Below are 17226 nucleotides of genomic sequence, written 5' to 3'. Positions count from 1 at the left end.
AAATTTGTGACCGTACTGAAGATTTTCTGATAGGGAGGACGCAGCACCTCATCTTGGATGGAGAGTCAAAAAATGGTTCAAATGGCTCTGAGCACTATGGGACTCAACTGCTGTGGTTATGTCCCCTAGAACTTAGAACTACTTAAACCTAACTAACCTAAGGACATCACACACATCCATGCCCGAGGCAGGATTCGAACCTGCGACCGTAGCAGTCCCACGGATCCGGACTGCGCGCCTAGAACCGCGAGACCACCGCGGCCGGCAGCGAGAGTCACATGTTACCTACAATATAGTTATCTACAATACTCTCGAAGACGACTCTCCTAGAGTATGCGTTAGTTGCATGAGGCAATGCTACCGTCACGAACATGGCTCAAGTTTAAAAGAACAGTTGACCATGCATTAGATAGATATGTTCAGTTCGTGATGGGACAGATTTTCTATGTATACAGTCACTGTAGGAACTTCTAAAGAAACAGATCCTACCGCATAACAGGTATAAAACAAAGCATAGGGCTATAGATGAAGAGGTGCTGAATGAAACGCATTTGGCGGTCTAGAGAGCAATGCGTGAAGCCTTCAGTGACAGCCGAGAATATTTCTGAACCATCTTTCACAAAAACCGAAGAAATGCTAGTCATATATAAAGGCTGTTAGTGGCACCAAAGTTAGCATCCAGTCACTCATGGTCAAACTGAAACAGAGTAGCAAAGCAAAAGCAGAAATGCTTAACTCCGTTTTCAAATGTTACTTTACAAGGAAAACACAAAAGTGTTGCTACAGTTTAATCCTCGTACCACTCAAAAAATCAGTGAATTAATTATTAGTGTCAGTGGTGTTGAGGAACAGCTGAAATCGTTAAAACTGAACAAGGCTACAGGGCCCGATGGAACCCCCATCTGAATCTATACTCAATTTTCGGCTGATTTAGCCCCTCTGTTACATAAAATATACCGTAGATCGCTCTGAAAAAAAAAAACCATCCCTAGAGTACCTGGAAGAAAGCACAGGTAACATCTGTCTGAAAGAACAGTAGCAGAAGTGATCTACTAAACTACGGTTCATTATCCTTGTCATCCATTTCTTGTAGAGCAATTCTAAGCTCAAACATAATGAGGTATTTCGAACAAAATAATCTCCAGAATGAGATTTTCACTCTGCAGCGGAGTGTGCGCTGATATGAAACTTCCTGGCAGATTAAAACTGTGTGCCCGACCGAGACTCGAACTCAGGACCTTTGCCTTTCGCGGGCAAGTGCTCTACCATCTGAGCTACCGAAGCACGACTCACGCCCGGTCTCACAGCTTTACTTCTGCCAGTATCTCGCCCCCTACCTTCCAAACTTTACAGAAGCTCTCCTGCGAACCTTGCAGAACTAGCACTCCTGAAGAAAGGATATTGCGGAGACATGGCTTAGCCACAGCCTGGGGGATGTTTCCAGAATGAGATTTTCACTCTGCAGCGGAGTGTGCGCTGATATGAAACTTCCTGGCAGATTAAAACTGTGTGCCCGACCGACCATCATGGATTTCGAGAACTCAGAGGATGTGAAACCCAACTCGCAATTTTCTCGCATGTCATCCTGAAATCCATGGATCAAGGCAGTCGGGTAGATGCAGTGTTTCTCTATTTACAAAAAGCATTTAACTTAGCACTACACCTACGCTTATTATCAAAAGTACGATAGTATGATGCATCAGGCCAAATTTGTGACTGTACTGAAGATTTTCTGATAGGGAGGACGCAGCACCTCATCTTGGAGGGAGAGTCACTGACAGATGTGGAAGTAACTTCGGCTGTACCCCAGGGAAGTATGCTGGTCCCTTGTTGTTCAAGCTGTATGTTATTGCGTCAAGCTGTATGATATTGCATTGACTATTAATAGTAATCTCACACTTTTCAAAGATGATGCAGTTATCTACAACGAAGTACAGCGTGAACGAAGCTGCACAAATATTAAGTCAGATTGGCAACTTACTTTAAATGTTCAGAAAGGCTCAGGCACGGCTAAAGCATGCGTAGACTTCCGTTGATGGTAGAACACGGGAAATGCCATCAGTCTACAACGGAGATTGCTTAGGAACCATCCTAGAATTGCTGCAATTTGTGGGACCCTTGACAAATAGGAATAACAAGGGATATTGAATGTATACAGAGAAGGGCACGGAGTGGACAGAAATTCTGCAGAAACTGTTCTGGCTAACTCTTGAAGATAGACGCAAATTATCCCCAGAAAGTCTACTGACAAAGTTTCAAGAACCAGCTTTAAATGATGACTCTAGGAATATACTGCAACCCGTTACGTATCGCTCATATAGGGATCCTGAGGCTACCATTAGATTAATTATAACACGCACGAAGCACTTAAACGATCATTATTCCCGCTCCATATGCAAACGGAACGGGAAAAAGCATTAATAACTGGTACAATGGACCGTACCCTCTGGCACGCGCTTCACAGTGGTTCGGAGAGTATGGATGTAGATCCGACGGCCGGAAGAAATTAGAATCAGGCTCTACGACTGGCTCTACACCTTCCGAGGGATTATCCAACAGGATGAAATGCGACGATTGAAGGAACGATACTGAGAAACTGTAAGCACGTCCTACCAACAGGCAGCTAACTATGCAGATATATCAGAAACCTGTGCAGCAAAGGAACACGGCGGTTCAACTTTGGGACTAATATGAAGAGCTTATAACTAAAAATCTAAAAAAAATTGCTAATTAGGTAGCAACAATACGTTTCACCAGGTTATTTACTAGCAGTAATAACAGCCATACCGAAGGAATAAACTTTAAACACACAGGAACATTGAAGGTAACACAGAAAGTAAGTGTGAAGAATACCCAGAAGTCGCGAGCAATAAAAAAAATATTGGTTGCGACTTGTGGCTGTCCTTCAGATTTAATTTCAACAGCCACTGTTTCCTGAGCAGGCAACACCTGCTCTCGCTAGAAACACCAAGTGTTAAAACTTCATCTTAAACTGTAAGTTAAGAGGTTCCAGTGCTGAAGCTCACAGCAGCAGCAGTATGATCAGTCGCCTCTTGAAGCTGTAACCACCTAAAGATGTCGAACAGTTGCTTCGAAAAAAGTATTGTAAGACACATTATTCGGTGCCAAAACAGGAAGTGTATTGGCAACGTTTTTTTTTTTTTCATAATTTCGTATCGACAAAGTATGATCACGTGACAACTTCAGTTCATCTTCTTTCTATGTTATTTCCTGTTTTCCCAGCAATCCTTCATCTTCACCCCATGTTGTCTTTTCCTCTATCCATGTCGTTCCCGTTTTTTTATTTCTTCTGCCTTGAAAGCCTTCTAAATTCGATATTTTATTCTTAAAAAATATATATTACTGTTATTTCGGATTCTTTGACATTGTTTCTTTCTAACTCTTTTGTTATTTCCGTAATGCATGCTACTGCTATTTCCTTTTTACAGAAATTCAGAAATATTTGTGTCGTCAGCCTATTCTCATTCATTCGGTAGAAGTGTCCAAAGAAGATTTATCTTCGCTTTGTCATTACTTCTGATATTTTTACACATTTTCGTAGATCTCATTTTCTATCCATTTCTGTTTATTTTGCACCTACTATTCTTCTAGTAATCCGTCTTTTAAGTATCTCTATTCCGTCGACCTTACAGTTCGTTAAGCATTCACATGCACACGTGTGTAATATCCTGGTATTACCACTGTGGTATATATATCGGTTTGGATAGATACGCATTTCATGCAGTGAATATTTTTTGTCATACCACACGCTTTATCCATTTAGTTAACTCTTACACTTAATGCAAATATTTCTAGCCCACTCTGCTGTATAGTTTCTCAACAAAATTTAAATTTACTAACTAGTTTTTTTACTACTCTTGTGTTCATTGTGTTTCTATGTATTTTGATGCGTTTTGATATTTGTCATGGTTTTTTCAGTTGAAATGTTGGGACCAGTTCTGTCCGCAACTTTTTCCACAAGTTTTATTTGAGTGACTGCTTGTGTCAGATTTCTGAAAGTATTGCAAAATCGTTTGCGAAAGCCAGGTAGTTCACCTTAATTTTAAATATACCTTTGTTTTCATTTTGCTTGTACTCGGCACGGAGCAGACAGACCAATTTTATCGAATTTTAATGAGAAAAGAGAGAATTCTGAATGTCGTCGATGCTGCTGAACGTGCTGCAGAATTCCAATGAACGTGATTTGTATGAAAGTTTAGGAACGATTAGATGAGGAGCTGAAAACAACTCGTGCCTTAAATACCTATGCAGATAACTGAACGCGGAGCGATGTACTTCCCTGAATAGACGTCATGGGAACTCCTGCGAGCTGACAGTCGTGAAGTACGGGAGGGGAAATACGTACTGGCATCTGTTGAGCAAGTGCCGGAGTTGCGCAACTAGCAGTGGCTGTTGCGCACATTGTAGGCTGACACCCGGCGCTTGCCGAGTCGCTCGTCCCGGAGTGTTGGCTCCCCCCACCCCTTCGCCTCAAAGAGAATGCTTGCTGTTGTCTGTGAGAACCGGCGCTGTAACACCGCTGCAACTAGTCCGCCGAGCATTTCTCGTCTTTGGTCACAGCTGCAACAAGAGCGCACATACCGAACAAATCATAAATTGTTGGGAATTGCCGAGTAGTTACGTATCTTACCACATTCTTTTAAATATTTCCTATGTCGCAAATATCAACTGCCGAAAACATCTACATCTACATGGATACTCGCCAAATCACATTTAAGTGCCTGGGAGAGGGTTCATCGAACCGCCTTCACAATTCTCTATTATTCCAATCTCGTATAGCGGGCGGAAAGAACGAACACCTACATCTTTCCGTACGAGCTCTGATTTCCCTTATTTTATCGTGGTGATCGTTTCTCCCAATGTAGGTCGGTGTCAACAAAATATTTTCGCATTCGGAGGAGAAAGCTGGTGATTGGAATTTCGTGAGAAGATTCCGTCGCAACGAAAAACTTCTTTCTTTTAATGATGTTCAGCCCAAATCCTGTATCACTGCTGTGACACTCTCTCCCATATTTCGCGATAATACAAAACGTGCTGCCCTTCTTTGAACTTTTGCCATGTACTCCGTCAGTCTTATCTGGTAAGGATCCCACACCGCGCAGCAGTATTCTAAAAGAGAACGGACAAGCAGTTTCCTTAGTAGATCTGTTACATTTTCCAAGTGTTCTGCCAATAAAACGCAGTCTTTGATTAGCCTTCCCCACAACATTTTCTATGTGTTCCTTCTAATTTAAGTTGTTCGTAATTGAATACCTAGGTATTTAGCTGAATTTACGGCTTTCAGATTAGCCTGATTTATCGTGTAACCGAACGGATTCCTTTTAACATCCATGTGGATGACCTCACACTTTTCGTTATTTAGAGTCAACTGCCAATTTTGGCACCATTCAGATATCTTTTCTGAATCGTTTTGCAGTTTGTTTTAATCTTCTTATGACTTTATTAGTCATTAAATGATAGCGTCACCTGCAAACAACCGAAGACGGCTGCTCAGATTGTCTCCCAAATCGTTTATTTAGATAAGCAACAGCAAAGGGCCTGTAACACTACCTTGGGGAACGCCAGAAATCACTTCTGTTTTACTCGATGACTCTCCGTCAGTTACTACGAACTGTGACCTCTCTAATAGGAAATCACAAATCCAGTCACATAATTGAGCCGATATTCCATAAGCACGCAATCTCACTACAAGCCGCTTGTGTGGTACAGTGTCAAAAGCCTTCCGAAAATCCAGAAATACGGAATCGATCTGAAATCCCTTGTCAATAGCACTGAACTCTTCATGTGAAGTTGTGTTTCACAGGGACGATGTTTTCTAAATCCATGTTGACTGTGTGTCAGTAGACTGTTTACTTCGAGTCGTTTCCGGCAAGAGTTACCAAACCACACTGCTATTTCAGTACTTCACTCACAACGGGGTCCAGGACCATAGACGAGCTACGTTTTATGAATTACAGTAATCTGTCGCTCGGGCTGTCGCAACTTGGTTCAGATTATCTTTCTGTTTTGTCTTTTTCACTATTGCGTGTTTTCGGCTGTGAGCCACTACCATACATAGGATGTTTCCGTAAGAGCGTGTAAATATGTACAGAACGTAGAGGATGGTCCACTGAACAACTTTAGGTAGGGAACCAGGGATCGGAAAAGCCAGGAAAAGGAGATAATAGGAATAAAATCACATCCTGTATACTTTTTATTTACACTAATTACAGTTAGCTGCAAATACCATCACTGACACAATGAACGTACCATTTGTACTGTATCTTACAAAATGTGCTGAAACTGACGGCTGTCATTCTCAATGGAAGTATGACATCGGCGAACAAGATTCTGACGCACCCTGACAGATATCCCTGGTGTATTCCGAATTACATCACAGGAAGCTACAATTCTGGTAACTAATTACACCTCCGTATCCACTGAGGTTCATGCATAAGTGATTTCAGATAGCCCCATAGAAAATAATCAAGGAGATTCAGATCAGGTGACATCGCAGGCCATGGAATAGGACCTCCCCTTCCAATCCAGTGGCCAGGTAATACAGCAGTGAGATGGTCGCGGACATCCACACTGAAGTGAGGCGGTGCACCGTCTTGTTGTATTCACATCCTTTCATGGACAACCACGGGTACGTTCTCCAACAACTCAGGTAGAACTCTTTGCACGAACCTCAATTACAGGTGAGCCTCCAAATGTCCAGACAGAAGATATGGCCCAATGAGGCTGTCGTCTACAATGCCGGCCCAGATATTCACAGAAAAACGTATTTGATGGTGTGACTCTACAGTGTGAGGGTTTTCCTCATCCCACACATGGCTATTCCTGCTGTTCGAAATACCATCACGGTCAAATGAGGCATCGTCAGTAAACAGCACGATTTGGAGGAAATCTGCTCGATAAACCCATTGTTAGAGCAACCACTGATGCAATGTGACCGTTTGTGCACAGTCATTCTCAAGAATTGCATGGACTCGTTCTGGGTGCTATGTATGTAATTCTTGTTCGTGGAGTACTCGCCACATGCTAGTATGTGTTGTAACTGCGACCAGGACGGTCGCGGGGTAGCACTGACGAAAGGCGCGGCGGGACCGGCGGAGAAGCCCGCGAACAACAACACAACGGAAGAGGACGGACTCGACCAACGTAGGACAGAACGAATACGACCAGACCGAACGACAGTCACAAGGAAACAAACTCGTACACGAACCAGGAAGAAACCAGTCTAGCGCAAACGAGGTGTAAACCGACGTAAGCGAGATAAGACTGACTGGATGAGCTTTTTTTTTTCTTTAATGATTTTCAATTCCCTCCAAAGGGGGCGGGCTGGCAGCAGCTTAGTACGCTGCTTTACAGCCTACAGACTTTTTAAAAACGGAAGAAGAAAGAAACAAAAAAAAAAACAAGCGATAAAACGGTGACTTAAAGTGTAAAATGGCGGAAAAATGCGGAAAGTTAAAACAGAAAGCAAAAGGGGTTGGCAATGTTAATAAAATACATAGGAATCAGACAAGTAACATAGTAGACACACAATTAAAAAACATGGCGACAGTCTGGTTTCTGTTCGCAAGAGATAAAAAATCACACCCAGCGACAGTATGATGGCCGTTCGCAACACTTCCCAAAAGACACAACATGGAACACTCACTGTAAAAACACTCGCTGTAAAACACTGCACGAAAATGGCGGCACAAAGATGACACTCCCGAGCCAAAGGCAGATGGGGGAGGGGGGACCTGGAGGAAGGGGAAAAACAAGGAGGGAGGAGAGGAAAACACAAACAGGGGGGGAACCAAGGAGGGAGAGGACTCATAAGGGGGGAGAGGGCAGGGCAGACGCGAGAGGGAATGAGAAGAGGCAGAGGAGGGAAATGCAAAAGGACTCAGGGGAGAGAAGGGGGCAGAGAGAGGGGAGGTGGGCAAAAAAGAGCATGGAAGGGGGGAGAGGGAGCCTGGGAAAAGGACAGGGGAAAGGAGGGGGAATGAGGATCAGAGTTGATAGGAGGGATAAATGGAGGGAGAGAGGGCATCACCCTGGAGGGGGAGTTGATGGAAGCCACCTTGGGAAAGAAGATGAAGGATGTAGAGATGGAGGGTAGGGGGGTCACAACAGTGAAGACGTGGCAGGGGGCGGGGATGGGAGAGGAGAGGAGCAACCAGGAGGTGAGGGGGATCAAGGCAGCGTAAGGTGTAGAGGATGCAGATATGTTCGAGGAATAGGAGCAGATGGGGGAAAGGAATGAGGTCATAGAGGATCCGCGTGGGGGATGGGAGGCGTATACGGAAGGCGAGGCGGACTGCATGACGCTCAAGGATCTGGAGGGACTTATAGAACTTGGAGGGGGGGGGGGCAGATGTCCAGGCAGGACTGGCATAATAGAGGGTGGGACGGATTAAGGATTTGTAGGTGTGGAGGATGGTAGAGGGGTGCAACCCCCATGTCCGGCCATAGAGGAGTTTGAGGAGTCGGAGGCAGTTGTGGGCTTTGGATTGGATGGAGCGGAGATGAGGGATCCATGTGAGGTGACGGTCAATGGTGAGGCCAAGGTAGGTGAGGGTGGGGGTGAGGCGGACAGGACGGGCGCAGACAGTAAGGGAGAAATCCAGGAGCCGGAAGGAGCGAGTGGTACGACCGACGATGATTGCCTGGGTCTTGGAAGGGTTGATTTTCAGGAGACTGGATGAGCGAGTGGCTGGCGCTTAAGTACGCTCTCGGGGGCGCCGCCATTGGCCGCTGGGGCGTGTTCCACTGTGGCGCCCCAACACTAAACGTGGGCCAGGAGGCGCGCGCCGCCACAGTTTACGGTGCAGCGATCTCTTTGGGTCTTCGGCGTCCGTGACGTCTGGCGCGGATTCAAATTCCGCGGCACGCGGTACCAGAGTATGTGCAGCGTCCGTTACATGAGCAGTACGAGTATTTATGGTGGGGTCCTCTGCAACTCGTTCCAGCACCTCATCTTCAAATTTGGGTTTGCGAATGGACCTCATGTTGTCAGGTCCCTCGTTCCTTCTTTCCAATGAATCAGTCTCCCGCATTTGTCGATAGAGAGAAATAAACACACGTAGTGACGAACGATGCCTGTTAGGAAATCTTTCCCTATACACCCTTTCATCAGCGAGAGCACTGCGACGTTCTTCTCCATACACGAGGTGCATGTCAGTGAGTTCTGCGAAACTACCGGTACTGCTCCATTGTATTGCACTTTACTTCTCTGAATAGCGCTGAGTGACGAATAGGTCTGTCGTTGATCCATAGCACGTTCTGTCATGGGACAATGTAAATACGATGCAGCAGAGCCACCTTATGGATAAGTAAGGTAAACAAAACCTCCATCATGACTTCCTAGTAATCAGGCTCGTCCTCCTTGTTTCCTTGCACGACATAAAGAACGTACACGTAAGTAAACACAGCGCTGTATGTGTAAACTTGTTCGCATGTTAGTTGTGAATAAGCTGGAAAATAGTAATGCTAGCCACAGAGGTAGACAAGCTTACTTGCATATCTCCTTAAGCTGGCTTCTCTGATCCCAGGTTCCCTATCTCAAACTGTTCAGTGGAGCATTTCCTATGTCCTGTTACACTTTTGCACGCTCTTACGGAAACACCCTGTATGTGATACAACCCGCCAAATGGCTATATTTGGTTTACACAGCCGAAACGGTGTAATATTGAAAGAAGACAAATTAAAATAATGTCCTAGCCCACGTTACAACAGACACTGCAGCAGGCTATTCACATTCACATGCGCATACTGCGAAGTGCCGATGAGAATGTGAAAATAACCCTGCCTGGCCTCAAAAGCGCTCAGAAGACGTGGACAGATGTCAATGTAACTTCGTACGTATGCTCACCATCGGCGGTTATAGACGTGATTTACAGTGTTGCTGCAAGTCTTTGTAACAGGTCGAATGGCCACGAGAGTGCATTAGTGTTTTTCATGCTTATCGTTGTTACCAGGCATGCTAGGATACATAAGGATCGTGAGCAACTTCAGCTGAGTAACCACTGTGCAGGTTACAAGGAGTCATGCACACGTGTGAGACAGAGTTATTAGCACTAGACACAGCCTGAAGGGGACCTCATTGTGGGGCTCCATTCGGCCACATGGTCGAATCGTGCGATATTCATAATTATGGAGCATGGAGACATGACATTAGAACGTGACGGCAGGCGTACTCTTCGTCAGGGTTCCAGGCGACCAAGTCTAACCACCACAAGAGATGATCGCTGTACTGTGCACCAGACACATGATAATTCCCCCCCCCCCCCCTACCTCACACACACAAACACAGCTGCGTCAGCAACCTTAGCATCCTGACAAAGCTTGATCAACATAAAACACGCACACACACACACACACACATACACACACACACACACACACACACACACACACACACACACAAACACAAACAGATCTCACAATCACAACCCAGTATCTTACCAGTTATTAAAATTGCTGTCCCAACCATACAACACTATTGTACTGCCTACTAAAACGTCAGCGTGTACCCCAGAATCGGCCAGTTGTACCACAGCTCTACCACAGTTGGTGATGCCGTAAGTTCGATATTTGTGCCCCACTTGATAAAAGGCAGAATGGACCCTCAAATTAAATACTATGTTTTTCCTTGTCGAAACTGTATTATTTATCAAAATACACATATCAAAAAAACTTTTGCAACACCCCAGTTCCCAGAACTACTGAAGATAGACGTTGACTGTGGAAATTTTATGACATACACAGTCGCTTTGACTGTTCAGAGATGTCACTAAACCCGTCCAAGACATTAAACAACGACGCATAAGCAGCGCCTAATGGACGGAGGGGTCCGACAGCCGATCAGTTTCAGTCAGCCCACCAGGAAGGAGGTACAGGGCTCGTGTTGTCTATAGTTCAACCATGCCTAGACGGTCAATGCCGCGGTTCGATCGCGTCCGCAATATTACTTTGCTCTCAACAAGGGAAGTGTCCAGGCGTCACGGAGTGAACCAAAGCGATGTTGTTCGGACATGGAGGAGATACAGAGATACAGGAACAGTCGATGACATGCCTCACTCAGGCCGCCCTAGGGCTACTACTGCAGTGTATGACCGCTGCCTACGGATTATGGCTGGGAGGAACCCTGACAACAACGCCACCATGTTGAATAACGCTTTTCATGCAGCCACAGGACGCCGTGTTACGACTCAGACTGTGCGCAATAGGCTGCATGATGCGCAACACCACTCCCGACGCCCTTGGCGAGGTACATCTTTAAAACCACGACACCATGCAGCGCGGTACATAAGGGCCCAACAACATACCCAATGGATCGCTCAGGATTGACATCAGGTTCTCTTCACCGATGAGTGTCGCATATGTCTTCAGCCAGACAATCGTCGGGGACGTGTTTGGAGGCAACCCGGTCAGGCTGAACGCCTTAGACACATTGTCCAGCGAGTGCAGCAAGGTGGAGGTTCCCTGCTGTTTTGGGGTGGCATTACGTGGGGACGACGTACGCCGCTGGTGGTCATGTAAGCGCCGTAACGGCCGGCTGTACGATACGTGAATGCCATACTCCGACCGATAGTGCAACTATAGCGGCAGCATATTGGCGAGGCATTCGTCTTCATGGACGACAATTCGCGCCCCCGTTATGTGAATGACTTCCTTCAGGATAACGACATCGCTCGGCTAGAGTGGCCAACATGTTCTCTAGACATGAACCCTATAGAAAACGCCTGGGGTAGATTGAAGAGGGCGGTTTATGGACGACGTGACCCACCAACCACTCTGAGGGATCTACGACGAATCGCCGTTGAGGAGTGGGACCAACATTGCCTTGATGAACTTGTGGATAGTACGCCACGATGAATACAGACATGCATCGATGTGAGAGGACGTGCTACTGGGTATTAGAGGTACCGGTGTGCACAAAAATGGTTCAAATGGCTCTGTGCACTATGGGCTGGCTCTGAGCACTATGAGACTTAACTTCCGAGGTCATCAGTCCCCTAGAACTTAGGACTACTTAAACCTAACCAACCTAAGGGCATCACATACATCCATGCCCGAGGCAGGATTCGAACCTGTGACCGTAGCGGTCGCGCGGTTCCAGACTGAAGCATCGGTGTGTACAGAAATCTAGACCACCACCTCTGAAGATTTCGCTGTATAGTGGTACAACATGCAATGTGTGGTTTTCATGAGCAATAAAAAAAGGCGGAAATGGTGTTTATGTTGATCTCTATTCGAATTTTCTGTACAGGTTCCGGAACTCTGGGAACCGAGGTGATGCAAAACGTTTTTTTGATGTGTGTACGTAAAGATATTGACGCTAGTGGTGTAATTTACAGGTGGAGGTGTATGCACTTGACACCTAAATCGTGACTGTGGACTGTCAAATTGTCACAATGTCATTTCCAGGGCTAAAATGTCCATATTATGTATCAAGTTATGTTAAGTTATTGCCACTACTTGTGGCGTATATCGCTATTCAGTGATTTTTGTGACCTCACTGTAACTACATTCCCGTGAATGGTGTCAGTCGTGGAGGGTCACGTGACCGCCTGGTACCAGCTCTACACAATCCACACCCCTCCAAAGCGACCAGTGATCTCGTTTTACAGGATGGCTAATAATTAGGCTGGTGAGATTAGCGTATGTTTGTTTTCACGTCAGACCACCCACTCTTGATCGTCGAATACATTTGAGATGCGGAAATACACATCACTGTCTTCTGAGGACAATTTATTCTTCGACAGAAAGGTTGATACTGTTTTTATTGAAACATACTCTCGCTCGGAGTGTGACATACCGGTAGAAACGACCAAGTATAGCACTCAGTGGAGACGACTCAACCAATATCGTGCTTCTTGCAACGTATATCTCGCGAAAAGACCATGAAGTTAAAATGAGGGACATTCGTGCTCATACGGAGCCTTACCAGCAACCATTTTTCCCGCGAACCACACGCGACTGGAGCGGGAGAAGGAGGGAAGCGGCGCTCGTACACAAGGTGCCATCTGCCACACACCGTGGGATTGCTTGCGGTGTATAGATATGGGTGTATAAGCTGTTAGTCGTTCTCTTCTCTGGTAAGCGCAGGAAGCCTTGTACGAGTGCGCTGACGTCAGAGCGGTGCAAGGCCAAGCAGAAGCCTGTGTGAGGTGCACTTCAGTTGTCCCGCTAGAGCACGCGCGCGTCTTCGTAATAACAAGTTACTGACAAGTCTGTTACTAGTTACGCTGCTGTAGTAGTTGCAAGTGTTACTTTTTGTGATTTTCGCCGTTATTAAAATACGCTTGCTGCAATTCGGTACTCAGTTCCCTTATTGCAATTCTCTTCTTATGACACATGGAACAAATGCCTGCGCGAAGTAGTAGCAGTTAAATATCTGCACATTATTTATTTGTCGGAAACATGTAGTGCCTACCTAGTGAAAACTGCGAAATCATTCTCAGTTTCACATGTTAAACGAACTGAATTCAACCGCTACATTTAAGTGACCTTTCGCCGTTATTTGTCATAAAAAAGAGTCAAAATACACCGTTCATAGCCATCTTACCATACAAATCACTTCTGGAATCTACACAAAGCTGTAATATGAGCAAAATGTCCTCTTAGCAGAGCAAGGAATGCAGTACTTTTCACTGTAGTTACTCTTTGGAGTCAAGATGAAATACATGCGGTGACTATGAATACGCTTCGTTGAACGGCATAACTGTAAAGTAGACGATTCATACAGGGTGGGCAAAATAATTACACCGTAAGAGAAGCAATCCAACACACATCATCTACACTGAATGCAAAAGCTGTAACTTATCTTAAGGCGCATAAAGTATTTTACTAGCGCGTTTTGTTTTCCTCATCCTGTATTTTAGCTGAGCTTCGTTCATAACCAAGTCCATGAATCTGCATCTACATAGGGATGAGGCAGTTGAGACAAGCCACCAAAAAAGATATTCAGGACGAGTGGATGTATCGAATTGCAGCTGTCAGTAATTTATACTGACCAATGTAGTGAATTTTCTTTCTTACGCAGTTGATAGATGGGCTCGGCAGAAGAAAGTGTTTACCCTCAATTTAATAATGATTAGTCCGATCACATATCTGTCGTTTTTTGAAATGCACCTCATGGTGGCAACAAATACACTGTTGTCCATAAAAAACCAGAAAACCTTGAACGACTAGAGATAGGACGCTCATAATCACAAGACATGTACATTAGTATGTTCTGCAGAAATGATTACCATTTGAATCATGTCGGACCGCAGGTTTAAGGTTAACATCGATACCGCGGGCCAACTCCACCTACCGGTAAAATGTGCCTGCGGCTCTCGTTGACACTAAAAACCGAAGATGCTGGGTCAGTGACACTTGCCGGCCGCGGTGGTCTCGCGGTTCTAGGCGCGCAGTCAGGAACCGTGCGACTGCTACGGTCGCAGGTTCGAATCCTGCCTCGGGCATGGATGTGTGCGATGTCCTTAGGTTAGTTAGGTTTAAGTAGTTCTGAGTTCTAGGGGACTGATGCCCACAGCAGTTGAGTTCCATAGTGCTCAGAGCCATTTTGAGTGACACTTGACTCACCTGAACAGACGTGCGGGATGCCTCGCAGACGTATGCGCGAAGCATACCGCCACATCAGCGAGTTTGAAAGAGGGCGCATTATTGGCGTGAGAGAATGTGATGCATCAATCCGGGAAATTGCTGCTCGTGTGGGACGAAGTATTTCGGCAGTGCAGCGGGTATGTGCAGAATGGTTCACGGAAGACCGTAGAACACGACGAGAAGGTAGAGGTGTAGGCCGGCAGTTGCAGGAAGTTTTGGGGAGTGAGTACCAGGTCACCAGCATTGTGAAGCCTAATGCAGGATTGGCTCAGGTGACTTTTAACATAGGGGGGTTATGTAGGGATTTTACTAAAGAGGATCAGGTAGTGATTGTGGGTGGGGCTGGTAATAGTATTGAGAGGGATGGGGAGTATGACATAGATGGTGACCCGGAAAAGATAGCCACTCAGACTGGCAACACGAATGTGCATTTCGTGGAACTGTTTCAGCGTCACGATCGGCCTCATCTTAATACAGCCGTCAGGCGTAATAACATGAGACTTGGGGGTGCGCTGATGACAGAAGGCATGAGTCACATTTCAGTGGTGTCGGTGGAGTCTATCGGCAGGACGGGTTTCACTAGACATGGCCTACACCTCAACAGGTATGGGAAGGGGAGGTTGGCAAAACTTATAGGTGACAGCATAGGTGGGGGTGGTGGGATCACTCATGGGAAAATTCCGGTAGTTGTGGGTGTTAGAGCTGTACCTTTTTTAGATTGAAGTCAGCTGATAGGTATTCCTGCTTAAGGGAAGTCTCTCTAACAAAGAAACCACTTTCTACAAAGCTTGGGTATCCGATTAATGAGGGAATTAGTATATTTCATCAAAATATACAAGGTATTAGAGATAAAGTTAGTGAACTGCTTATAGATGTTGACTCTGAAATTATTGGTATATCTGAACACTTCTTAAATAAGGAGATAATTCAGAGGCTTCCTTTACCAGGATACAGGTTGGCTGGCAGCTTTTCTAGGAGCTCTTTGCGGTGTGGGGGAGTAGCCATGTATGTGAAAAACGGTATCTCATTTGAGTCAATTGATGTTTCAAAGTACTGCACTGAAAAGGTGTTTGAATGTTGTGCAGGTGTGGTTAAATTTAGTGGAGCTAAACTTCTTACTGTTGTTATTTATAGATCCCCAGACTCCGATTTCACAACATTTTTGCTAAAGCTAGAGGAGGTTCTTGGTTCACTTTATAGGAAATACAAAAAGTTAGTTATATGTGGTGACTTCAATATTAATTGTATAAGTGATTGTGCAAGGAAAAGCATGCTGGTAGACCTCCTTAATTCATATAATCTTATGCAAACCGTATTCTTTCCAACGAGAGTGCAAGGGAACAGTAGAACAACCATAGACAATATTTTTGTTCATTCGTCATTATTAGAAGGGCATTCTGTTAGCAAAAAGGTGAATGGCCTTTCATATCATGATGCACAAATTTTAAGTCTAAAAGATTTTTGTGCTGCAACACATGTTAAATATAGTTACCAACTTTTTAGGAAAGCTGATCCAGTTGCTGTACAGACTTTTGTAAACCTTATCAAGGAACAAGAGTGGCAAGATGTTTATAGTGCTGATACAGTAGACGATAAATATAATGCTTTCCTCAAGACTTTTCTCGTGCTCTTTGAAAGTTGCTTGCCGTTAGAACGTTCAAAACAGGGTACTAGCACAAACAGGAAGCCTGGGTGGCTGACTAAAGGGATAAGAATATCTTGTAGAACAAAGTGGCAATTATATCAAAACGTTAGAAACAGTCACAATCCAAATGCAGCAGCCCATTACAAACAGTATTGTAAGGTGCTTAAAAAAGTTATTAGGAAGGCAAAAAGTATGTGGTATGCAGATAGAATAGCCAAGTCTCAGGATAAAATTAAAACCATATGGTCAGTCGTAAAGGAAGTGGCTGGTCTGCAGAGACAGGTCGAAAATATAGAATCAGTGCGTAGTGGGGATGTCCGTGTTACTGATAAGTCGCATATATGTACAGTACTTAATAATCACTTTCTGAATATAGCAGGTGAACTAAATAGAAACATAGTCCCAACAGGGAATCATATAGCGCTCTTAGAAAAAAGTGTTCCGAGACTGTTACCTGAAATGCTCCTCCATGATACTGACAAGAGGGAGATTGAGTTAATAATTAAATCACTAAAGACCAAGAACTCTCATGGATATGACGGGGTATCTAGCAGAATACTGAAGTATTGTTCCACGTATGTTAGCTCAGTACTTAGCCATATCTGTAACTTTTCCTTTAGGAGTGGTCGGTTTCCTGACCGATTAAAGTACTCGGTAGTGAAGCCACTTTATAAAAAGGGAGACAGGGATAATGTTGACAATTATAGACCTATTTCTATGCCATCGGTGTTTGCTAAAGTTATCGAGAAGGTTGTATATACAAGGTTACTGCAGCATTTAAATTCACATAATTTGCTGTCAAATGTGCAGTTTGGTTTTAGAAATGGGTTAACAACTGAAAATGCTATAGTCTCTTTTCTCTGTGAGGTTTTGGACGGATTAAATAAAAGGTTGCGAACGTTAGGTGTTTTCTTTGATTTAACGAAGGCTTTTGACTGTGTTGACCACAAAATATTACTGCATAAGTTGGA

The sequence above is a fragment of the Schistocerca nitens genome, chromosome 2 (genome assembly GCF_023898315.1).
Source record: "Schistocerca nitens isolate TAMUIC-IGC-003100 chromosome 2, iqSchNite1.1, whole genome shotgun sequence".
NCBI classification, from domain to species: Eukaryota; Metazoa; Arthropoda; class Insecta; order Orthoptera; family Acrididae; genus Schistocerca; species Schistocerca nitens.
This window is presented reverse-complemented; position numbering follows the sequence as displayed.